This window comes from Microtus pennsylvanicus, chromosome 11, assembly GCF_037038515.1.
Source record: "Microtus pennsylvanicus isolate mMicPen1 chromosome 11, mMicPen1.hap1, whole genome shotgun sequence".
Taxonomy (NCBI): Eukaryota; Metazoa; Chordata; class Mammalia; order Rodentia; family Cricetidae; genus Microtus; species Microtus pennsylvanicus.
The window spans coordinates 89,016,556-89,029,145 of NC_134589.1; positions in this window are offsets into that span (position 1 = coordinate 89,016,556).

A 12,590-nucleotide genomic window follows, 5' to 3' on the forward strand; every position below is an offset into this window, starting at 1 on the left:
CCAGGAACCACATGTGCAAAGTGAATAGCAACACAAGTGGTCCTCAGACTGCCGTTTACATGCCACCTTCCCCAGCATGTGTGCAAGCACGCATGCACACACACACACACTCACATAGACACAAATACACGAGGTAAATTGATGAGATTTCAAAAAGTTTGAAAAGGAAGGTCTTGACTTTCAAAATATTAGCGGGAACAAAATTAGCATAACTAATAATTAATTGATAAGTCAAAATGGTTGTTTCCATTTCTTCCAATATAGAATATGTCCTGTCACAATGAGTGCTTCCATGAAATCTCAGTACTTAGTGACAACTTTTAATGTTTTAATAAAACAGTAACAGAATGTTTGTAAGTAATACAGTATTGGATAAAAGGCACAACTGTTAGGAGTCATAGCGCGCTGCACGTTGCTTGCAGGGGCAGCATACAGAGGGATGTCCATACTCGGGTACTTCAGTTCACTCTATCTTGTCCAATCAGAATGAGGTTATGTCATGAGGCAGTAGGAAGAAGGAACAGAGTCAAAGTTTCTCAAAGGAAAAGCTGTTTGAACAGCAATGTGCAGAGAAACTGGGCAATGTTCTGCTCACTGTGTGCTGTTAACTTGGCAGTCTTTTGAATCTCAGCCTTCTGTGAATCCAAAGTCATCTGGTAAAAATTATTTGCTAACTTAATACGCCAGGCTTTACAAAATAACATAAATAAAATCTATTTTTGACAATTGTTATTTTACCTTGAGTTTTGAACTATATCACATACTGTTTAATAAAGCTAATATGTTGCAAACATATATTATAATTTTATCTCATAATATGTATTTGTTAACAAAAAATAAGTGTTACAGGTCAACTTGAACTTTTCTTACGTTGTTTCTAGATTGGAGTTAGTACAAGATGAATGTGAATCTTCCTGTCTTCTCTGGTGAGAATCCATTGAGATAACTGATCAGATCTTTTCCTCACTTAGTATCCTGCTTTCTCTAACCTTTGGCACATCCCCATTGTCACTTCCAACCTACTTCCTTCCTTAACCCAGAGATGGCACATAGCACACCTCTTTAAACATTTTTTAACATTTAAATTTTCACTTAAGCCCCTTCTCTATCATGCCCTTGAAACTACTCTCTCCATGATACATGGGTATCATGTGCATGTATATGCACATATATGTATGTATATGTGCATATACATATATAAACATATGTGAGCGTGCAGTTTTTCTTGTTGCACATGACTCTGCTCTGCTTCATTCTCTTTCTCTTGGATGTGCTATCATATGTGACCCGACCTCACTACTCCTCTCTCAGTGTGCTACAGTCTATGTCATGGTTCTCACTCTACACTTTGACTGCATTTTCTGTTCATGTTAAGTTGTTCCCCTTGCTGCCCTAGGAGCAGTTACTCGTCCTGTTATTCCTTCTTGTATTCACTTCCCAACAACTCACTGTTTTTCTAGCCTTCGCTGCTATTTCTATCTTACCCATGACCTCTGACATTTTCAACTATTCCATAGACACATTACTAGTCTATATTTTTATACTGATCATATCATCTCTTCCTTCCCCTTTCTTTTTAGTTGCCTCTGGTTTCCCAACCACATGGCCCCAATTCACACACAGGGGGAGGTTTCATCAGTTTTCTGAGATTTGGGAAGTAATAGAGGGAGGGCCGGCCTTACGAAGGACAATTGGACTTTTGTAAGTAAGAGAATGAGGCAAGAGTGGTATAAGGAAAGTGTATTTTAGACCAGAGCATGAGCTGGGGAGGCATCAGTGAGAGGGTGGGCTTCCTCATTTTTCTTACAAAGCTATTACAAAGTGGAAATATGCAAAATTCTCATGAATATAAGGTAGGTACAATAATTTGTAATTTTGTTTCTTTTCTAGCTTCAACTTAATCATTTTGTAATATTCCAACAACCTTGGCTTTGTGGTTGTATGTTCTTCAAGTGACTAGTAAATTCACCTGCTTCCAGTTGAAAGACATGTACCTGGGCAAATGGCCTAGGCCTTGCATGCATACACAGCCCACAGTTTCCTTGCACCATCCAACTTCTTTGGACAGTGCTGAATCCCTCAGCGAAGTGTCAAATGTTAGTTCTCACAACTACATTACCAAATGGAACGAACATGTTCATAAACTTGACTGCATGACATTTGTGAAGCATGTGGACAAAGCTTTTTGGTATAGTTCAACCTTTGCTTCTGTGTGTGCCACCTGTCAACTCTTCGTGGAAGAGTTTTGTTATATCTGCCAGTGTTCATTCATGTCACTGAATGGGTGTCATGCTGGATAGTGTCCCACTGTTCTAGAACCAGGCAGCTCTAAGAACTTCCATGCAAATGAATGTTCTCAATGTTGTATTTATTGCTTAATAAATTTTGATGGAATATATTAAATCTATTTTGTTTAACAGAACATAAATACAATGTGAAATTTCTTCTGAAATATCATTGACTACCAGGGGTAATATCATGACTTGTTCAGGGTGACCTCTTCATTACAACCTGAGACTACAAGTTTCCAACTTGGGGACATATCTATTATGCTGTGGAAATAAGATTTTCACATTTCCCCCATCTCATCTTCATCAGTCTTTCCTCTGGTCTCTGTGAGTAGGAACATTCATTCATAAATTCTATTCCTGGTTTTTCTTTTTCTTTGCATAAATCAAGGAAGTTTTATTTTATCCCAGGAGTCTTCTCTTGTGGCACTGCATTCTGAAAAATGCATTATGGATGATTCTGCCATCTCATGAGCATCATAACATCACACAAAGCTAAGTGGCTTGAGTCATCACTGAACTTGGCCCCCTGCTGCAGTCAGGACTACCACATAAACCCAAGGCCTAGGAGCCTGCTGCCCATGTAATGGGGCATGCTGCTTCAAACTAAAAAGTTTCCTATAAATAAAAGTAATACTCATTATTGATGAAAACACAGTATTTTGACTAAATAAGACAATGACATTTATTATCATTATTAAGTATCCTGACCTTTGTGTGCTCCCGGTAATCAAATGCAGCACTCTGCCACTGAGCATATCCCCAGGCCTGTGCTGTCCTTCCGTTTGACTGGTGCTACATTAGGCTTGCCCAGCACCACCACAAACAAATGAGCAATGCTTTGTGGTAGGTGGCCTTGGCATCCCTGATGTATATACTTAGTGACCAAAGTGTTGTAATATGACCTGTGATTATATTTGTAACATCTGTTGTGTGTTCTCTAGAGATGTTTCATGCTTAAGTGTGCAGTGTGGAGAGGAAAGAATAGATCTAATGGTTTCAATAAAAAGTTTTGGCAATTGAATAGAGAAGGAACTTTCTCCAAGTAAGTAATTAGCCAAACATTTATTCTGGACCACCCAAATGATTTAAGGCATGTTTTCAGTTATGAGGAAAAATAACGGAAATTTTCAGCATCGGAACTAAATAAAGATTAGGATATTTTCATGGATGATGTAACCTGAAAAAAGATTAGTGTTTTGGGAAAGCCTGGATTCTTATAAATCAGAGGAAGGATAGTTTTGAGATTAGAAAGTAGAGCACTGGGAGAAGAGGGAGAAGAGGGAAGCCGCACTGGAAGAACCGTCTGCTCTAGGAAGGACATGAGGTGAGAACACTACCACAGTGGTAGAACTACTGCCTGCCTGTGAGGCCATTCTTCCAACAAGGTGTTCCTATTAGTCGACGATTGAACTTCACAAGGACATTGTGACAGGCACACTTTAGGGAGCTGAACCTCAAAGACTGCCCACTTCTGTTGCTGACGAACCTCATAACTTTCCCTATTCGCCCTTCTTCCCTCCCTCTCTATCTATACCAGTCATCCATGGTGGTATAATGGCTGGAGATGCACAATCCAAGCATACATACTGTGCATAGTGTAGATATGAGGGTGTGTGGACGTGGGTCTACTTTGTCATGTCTAGGACCCAATGGAAAATCTGAGTCTCTAGAAGATGTGATGATGCCATTGTTGCATAAATTCCTCTGCATGCTCAGAGTCTGAATAAGGGATCCGCTTTTGTACTTGAAGCCAACATGTGTCCATCAAGGAGTAGTAGATATACATTTTCCAGTCCCTGCCCAGATCATGAAAACTAAAAACTTTGACTATTGCATATGACAAAAATAGACTAATGTCTTCGTTTCTTTTCTATTGTCATGAAGCATGACAGCAGACAGGCAGGCATCAGCTGAGAATTTTACATGCTGGAGCAGTAGCTGAGATTTTTACATCCCAATCCACGGGTAACAGGCAGAGAGAGAGAGAGAGAGAGAGAGAGAGAGAGAGAGAGAGAGAGAGAGAGAGAGAGAGAGAGATCTTTGAAATCTCAAAGCCCTCACCTAGTAACCCTCCTCCTCCAATAAGAACACACCTCCTCCTGATGTGGGAAGCCCTTCTGTATATATATTGCTTTTATTGGTTAGTGAATAAAGAAGCTTCTTGGGCCTATGACAGGGAAGAATAGAGCAAGGTGGGAATTCCAAGCAGAGATAGAGGAAAAATAGAAGGTGGAGTAAGGGAGATGCTATGTAGCTGCCAAAGGAGACAGATGCCAGAACTTTACCCGGTAAGCCACAGCCTTGTGGCAATACACAGAATAATAGAAACGGATTAATTTAAGATGTAAGAGTTAGTTAATAAGCATCCTGAGCTAATAGGTCAAGCGGTGTTTTAATTAATATAGTTTCTGTGTGATTATTCGGGTCTGAGTGGCCAGGAAATGAATGCACAGTCTCCTCCTATGTGCTCCAACAAGGCCACACCTTCTAATCTTTTCCAAACAGTTCATCAGCTGGGGACTAGTAAGCATGTAAATGTATGAGCCTTTAGGGGCCATTCTCATTCAGTCCACTACATTCCACTCCCTGGCACCCATAAGCATGTAATCATTTCATAATGTAAAATGCATTGAGTCCAACTTCAAACATCTCCATAGTCTTTCAGTCTTAAGACTAAGAGTCCAAAGTCTCTTCTGAGACTCAAGGTGATCTCTTTAACTGCAATGCCCTGTAAAATCTAAAAGCAGACCACAGACTTTCAGCATACAATGTCAGAGGATATACATTACCATTCCAAAAAGGAGAAAGGGGTGCATAGTGAGGAAATGCTGGACCAAAGCAAGACAAAACCTAGCAGGGAAAACTCCAAATTCTGCATCTATGTCTTAACATTAAAACATTCTTTGGAGCTCCAATTTCTTGCTGTGTTGACTACAACACACTTCTGCTTCTTGGGCTAGTTCCACTCTGTTAGCAGCTCTCTTTGGCAAGTATCCTATGACTCTGGCATCTCCAACATCTGGGGTTTCCAATACAATCCAGGCTACAGCTTCACTCCGTGGCTTCTAGAGGCCTCTCCATGCAGTGCCTCTCCCTGCCAAAAGCCTGGCCTCAGCAGCTTTCCTTAACAGCATAAAAGATTCACAACACCTTTACTTCTCCTGCATCATTTACTCTAGAGCCAGACAGCTTGACCGAAGTTGACAAGGAAACTGCTTGCTGGAGTTTCTGGCCCCCTAGTTCAATTACATATGCATCAGCTTTCTGTTGTTGATGGTTCCCTTCACTGCTAACCCTTGACAGCTCATCAACTGGGAACTAATGTGCAAATACTGAGCCTATGCGGGGGCATTCTCATTCAAACCAGTATATCTAGGGAAGATACAGACAAAAGAACAGGGCAATTTCCAGTTGTCTTTCTACCTCATTTATGTGAGGTGATAATCTCAGCTGTACCCATTGGGGAGGTAGTCTGTCTGGAAACTGTATATTTAATTTCCATAGCACACTCAGTACTATTAAGGACAATGTTTCCAAGCTCCCCAAAACAATATTGGTTTAAAAATTTCAATGAAAGCAACCCATATCATACTATGCTAAAAGCAGGATCGTTTACAGATGGAGTCTCATTCTTGGCCATCTGGCAAGGTCAAGCAATGCTCAAAAGAGTTGGCATTCTTTGCTTCACCCAGACCAGTGCCAATCCGGTATCTATTTATTTACATATTTTAGGTTGTGTTGCTTTTTTATGTGTATGGGTCTTTTGTCTGCACGTATGTCCTTTGTACCACATGTGTGCCTGCTGCCTGAGGAGAGCCAAAGAGTTACAGATGATTATGAAACAACCTGTGGGTGCTGTGAATTGAATCCGGGTCCTCTGCAAGTGCTTAGGGCCCTTTCCCAAGCTTTGAAAATGTTCTCTTTCTTCCACATTAAGTCTGTCCCCACTTGAACTTGTATGAGCGTTGTCCTATAAATATCGTTCCCTTTCTTGGAAGTAGACCCTGATTCTTGAGACCATCAGGGTCCTTCCTCAGCACCAAAGAAATCAGGTCTCTAATTCTTTGAGAAAATGAATCCTTTTTATTAATTTACTCTTTGAAAATTTCATGCATGAATATAATACATTTGGGTCACTTTCATCCCTCCACCATCCTTCCCCTCTCTGTGTCTTTTTTGTCTGTGAACACTTTACTGACTTCTGGGATTGAGTCTTTAACACATGTTTATAATTTTGGATAAGTTGTTTAATCTCTTTGCACCTAAATCTTCTCTTTGTAAACTGAACATGACTAGCACCATAGCAGGTCATCATAAAGACTAGATGAGCTAAAACATGAAAAGTGCTTCTACCAGTACACACAAGTACAAGACATTTACTCTAGTTACTACTAAATGAAAAAAAAACTATATAACCCAGGCTGGCCTCAGTGTTCTTGCCTCAGCTTCTCAAGTACTGGCAGTAGCCAGAAGGGACATTTTTCCTGCTTTATGTTAATTTTTCCATGTATTTTGTCCCAGCAATAATCACTAACATGGCATTCCTATCTACTACTCATTTTTAATTCTTTTGTGTATTTAGGTAGAGTTTCATTTTCATCATCAATATCCATTCATTACAGTGTCACTTTCTAAAGACTGTTACCTCATCACTGAACTGCATTAAGTTTGGGTTTAGTATATGATGTATTAATTTTATTAATTAATTTAAAATTTGTTTTCATCTTCCTGATTTCCTGGGGTTTTGTTGTAACTACTGTTATCTTTTTAATCCATTGCAACAAATACCTCCTTTATTTTTGTTTCTTTTACACTTGAAAGAAGTGATGACATTACTTTGCCTCTGAATATTGCTACCTTTATATGATCATTTTCGAAGTGTTTTACAATTGGTTATTTGGTTCTATGTTTAGTAAAATGGTTTGGCTTTCTTTTCATTGCTAAATTATTAGGTTGTATTGTTGCTATAATGTATATAATTTGTAAGTAGAACTGTGTATATTTTCTGCTTTGTGGAAAACATTAGGTTTTATAGCCCCACATATGAACTATTCCTATTGATAGTCTCTGAACGTGAAGCAAAGTCATATCTGTTATAGACTTATGTATAAACATTGAATCATGTCTGTTACTTACATTATTTAAAACTGTGTCCCTGTCAATACACTGTGTGCTTGACCTGTCGGGAATGAGTCAGTCATGTCCCACTAGCGCCCACCATTGCTCTGAAAGCCTGCATTGAGGCTATGACATTGACATATGGTTTCCCGGTGTCTTTTCTCAAGGGCTTTGTTTTATGGATGAAAAATGACCAAGTGGCCTTATTTAGTATGCTTTGGTTTTAACTTGATGGGGGAGAGTCTTCTGGCTTGTGTTAATTTCATTGGTTAAATAAAGAGACTGCCTTGGCCCTTTAATAGGACATAAAATTAGGTAGGTGGAGTAAACAGAACAGAATGCTGGGAGAAAGAAGCTGAGTCAAGGAGTCGCCATGATTAACCAGACACAGACGCAGGTTAAGATCTTCCCTGGTAAGACACCTCGTGGTGTTACAGGGATATTAGAAATGGGTTGGATCGATATGTAAGAGCTAGCCAATAAGAGGCTGGAACTAATGGGCCAGGCAGTGTTTAAAAGAACACAGTTTCCATGTAATTATTTCGGGTATAAAGCTAGCCGTGTGGGCAGCTGGGTGGCGGGACACAGCCCCGCTGCTCCTATTACAACATTAACTCTTCTTTATCTGAAGTTTAATTTCAAATCCTTATTTCAATGGTTTTGTGTTTGCTTTTTTTCAACCTTTTACACTCAAAGTTTTCTTTTAATTTTTCAAAAAATATTATTTTTCTTTATATCTAGGTGTGTTTTTCTTTCATGTGTGTGGGGGTCCCTCAGAGACAAGTAGAGGGCATTGAATTTCTTGGAGCTGCAATTACAGGCAGTTGTGAGCTACCCAACAGGAGTGCTGGAAATCAAAGTCAGGTCCTCTGGAAGAGCAGCCAGTGCTCTTCACTGCTGAGCCGTCTCCAGCCCAGGACTTTGTTCCCTGACTACATCATTAGGAATCTTTCTAATAGAATGATATTCCTAAAGTAATCCCCGTGAACATGTATTGTCTGAAGTTTGTCACAATTTCTCTGATTTTTGTAATTATTTATTCTCCTCATTGTTTTCTAGATAAACTGTTTTTATAAAAGTATGGAATGTACATATAATTTTTGAATGGCGTCTTCAGTTAGCTTAGTATGTCAAAAGCACTTGGGCTGACATTCATCTCCTATCCTGGAGAAATGAAGAAATCTGGTCCCATGTGCATCACAACACTCGGCCGTCCTTGACCCCCAGCTTTCCTGCATGGTTCTCCCGCTGGTCAGCTTCACCCCAGAAATTTAACTCTGCTCTTGCTGTCACTGATGCATGAGTCCCATGGTTTAAATCCTGACATGCTTTTGTCAGAACTGAAAGCAGGGGAAAAAAATTAATCTAATTTGAGTTTTCCATCCTCGGGGTGCTACCCATGATATGTCACCTGAAAGTAATTATTTTGCATGTATGTACATTTCAAAGGATCTGCATGCTACCGGGACCAGTGTTCCTTTTACCTTAGGTTTTAGTGTTTTGTTTCAGGTACAGGTAAACCCCCATGAAAAGGACAATAAGAGCACTTTGCATATCTCATTATAAACCTTGTTGGCTTGAGAATGTAAAAATCTGATGGGAATCCGAGCCCTTCACACACCTGTTCCCAGGAACTCCCAGAGGCAAGCATAAAAGGAAGCTATGGTTGTGTCATCACTGGGTGCTCTGTATTTAAATGTCAAATAGCAGAAGTCAGAAAGCTATGAAAAGCTAGGATTCTCTTCTTTAAAGGAAGGGATGACATCACTACCTCTAATGTAAAAGGAAAAGAATAGACAGGCAGCAAGTTTTGTCAGGAGTCCTCTTCTGGCTGCCTGGAAAAAGATAAAGAAGGCAATTTCCCAAAGCAAGGAGATGAGCCCTTAGGGTGAGACTGGTCATAACTTAATCCAAGCAGGATGACTTATAAAGAACCTTCCAGTTAAGCGCTAGGGATCCATTCAGAAAGTTATAGAGAGTGCTGGATATACAGTATATTCTTGTATACTGTAAAGACTTGTCACTCAAATTGGTTTAATAAAACACTGATTGGCCAGTAGCCAGGCAGGAATTATGGATGGGGCAAAAATACTAGGAGAATTCTAGGACGAAGAAAGGCAGAGACTCAGCCATCATCCAGAAGCAAGATGAGAATGCCTTACTGAGAAAAGGTACCAAGCCACGTGGCTAAGCATAGATAAGAATTATGGGTTAATTTAAGTTATAAGAAGTAGTTATACTAAGCCTGAACAATAAGCCAAACACTTTATAATTAATATAAGCCTCTATGTGTTTATTTGGAACTGAACAGCTGTGGGACTTGGTGGGACAGAAACTTCTGTCTATGTAAGTTGATCAGAATAAAGTTTTTATGAGAAAGTTTTTTTCTAATTTTGCCTAGAAATTTATAAGTGCAACAAACCAAAAGCCCCATTTTCTTGTTAAATGATGCACTGGTGCCTCTAGTAATAAAAAGGAGTCCTGTCCCGGGCGTGTCTTATAAAGCAAAGCACAGCTAAATGGAAAGATTCCACAAAACATCCGCTGTAAGAAGCTATCCACACCGGAAGGTTGTCACACAGTGCTTTGGGAAGAGGGAGGGGAGGAAAGGCACACAGCAGGCCCCACAATAAGCATGAAGCTGGGAGAGTCTTATGCAAATGAAGACAGTACTTTTTTTTCCCCAGCTGCTCAGACCTGAATAATCACATTGAAACTATTTTCATTACAACACTGTTTGGCTGATGGCTCAGGCATATTCCTAGCTAGCTCTTATATCTTAAATTGACCCATTTCTATTTATCTGTATATCACCACAAGGCTGTGGCTTACTGGTAATGTTCTGGCGTCTTTCTCTTTTGGCAGATACATTGTGCCTCCTTGACTCCCTCTACTCTCTGTATCTCTGTTTGGATTTCCCACCTGGCTTTACTCTGCTAAGCCATTGGCCAAAACAGCTTTATTCATTAACCAATAAAAGCAACACATATACAGAAAAACATCCCACATCAGCCTTGTTCCTTTAGCCCAAGTTGAGATGCAGGTGGATGCTCTTCTCTGGGTTCAAAACCATGGGCAAGGTGACTCTCATCTAAGGCTCATATTGTCTAAAAGGGTTAAGACCTGGGAGCCACCAGTGAGAAGTCGAGAGATGCAATCCTGAAGGAAGCCTGCCTGGGCACTGCATCTACCGCAGGCTCTGTTGTAGACCACACTCAGACCACACTTCCTCCCTGAACACTATACTCAGCTGTGATCTGGCCATTGTCCTCCTAAACTCTCAACAGTTTCCATTACCCAGACTAGACACAAAACTGGGCCCATTAATGTTCCATTACTGCTGGGCCTAAATTCTCCCTGATGATGAATATTGCTGGGAGGGAGAAGCTTACAAGGCCCTATCCCTCCTTAAGGATTTTATGATCAGTTAATAGTTGCCGGGAAATACGTTCAGCCATGTAGCCACTGGTAGGTTCCCCTTGCTCCTGGGAGTAACCTCATGAAACTCACTGACTCACCACCCTAGACTAGGTGGAACTGTTTCTTTTGTCTGATATTGGTGGGTAAATACAAGTTTATTAATCTCCCTAGGAAACATTCACACAACACCTACCCACTGTCTTCGGATATCACCCAGATACCCAGTACTCTTTTTAATTTGACAGCAGATTGCCTCTGACATCTAGAACCATATATGTAGCTGATTGCTTGATAGCTTCACTTGAAAGGCTTAAAGTCATCAGAATCTCAACATGTACCAAACTGAACTCACGGCCCCTACTATGGCCTTCATGTTTGTGTAATTAGGCAAGTATATATGCAACAATCAAATTTTTATTGGACTAGTATTTGGAGGTGGGTCTTTGGAGAGGTGATTGTGTCATGATATTGGGCCTATATCATTCACAGTCTTATAAAAGGTCCCCAAGAGCTCCCTGCTTTTTCTTCCCCTTCTAGATTTTTATTTCTTTAAAAGAAAAATGATATGAGAAGTCAAGACCCTGCATAAGGAGAAGTGACTATCCTCCAAGCATGCTGGCACGACTTTGTATTGCTAACCTCCAAAACCACAAGAAACACATCTGTTAGGACCTAGGCTGTGGTCCTGACATCCTGAATGTCCTAAGGGAGTGTCTACTTCACACCTGCTCCTTGTTCTGCCTTGCACCGTCTAATAAATTGTCCCACCCCCACCAGGATTCAAGCAGATCCTGATACCTCCTTTCTCACTTCTTTTCTAAACACTACTTGATAACTCTTCCTTTCATATCTTCCTCTAATCAGTTCCCTCTCTCCATCATCATGATTCCACTTTAGTCCAATTCCTCTCCCTACCTAACAAGTCTCTTCACAACCATGTTGTCTTGCTGCATTGAATACATTAAAACTCATAAAAATACATTAAAATATGCTGGAAATGCCCAGAAATGGCATTAAGTAGAGTAGTTAACCAGGGGACCAGGTTTCCTGGCATCTCATCTCTCTCCAACCATGGCTAAACTTTCTCTAATAACCCCTGGCTGGTGGGCATAGTATCAACAAGTTTCTCCCAGTGCCATCCAAAGACCTCCCTGTCTCATGAAGAGGTCCAAACCTCTTTGATTCTGAAAAGCAACCTCTTCTAGGGAATCTACCTGGACTTCCAGAAGGGAAATGAAATTTTCCAGATGGCCTAGGTCTATGGCTACTTGAGCACTGAGGTCCTTGAACCTTTTATCCTCCATAATTGGGGCTGAAGTTCCAACTACAACAGAGTCTGTGATACCTAACCCCTGGCATGTAGCACAAATTCTAATTGGTTTTAATAATTAAAACCTGGAGTTAGATATTAGGGTGTGATAGCTGAAAGATCAGAGAAATGAAGCAGCCAGCCACTAAAGTTCTCACCTCTGTGAAATCCTCAAATCAAAAGAGTTGAGCAACTGTATGAATCCTCAGACTGAATGGGCTAGACCCTGTCTCCACTGGCCTTATATTCCTATGTCCATCTCCCTAGTGTGGGATTAAAGGTGTGTGCCTCCCAAGTGCTGGGATCAAAGGTGTGTGCCACCACTGCCTGGCCTCTGTGGTTAACTAGAGGCTAGCTTCAGCCTCTGGTCTTCAGGCAAGTTTAATTGTTAGAACACAAACAAAATATGACCACACCATCACAAAGTGGGAATGAGAATAGGGACAACTCAC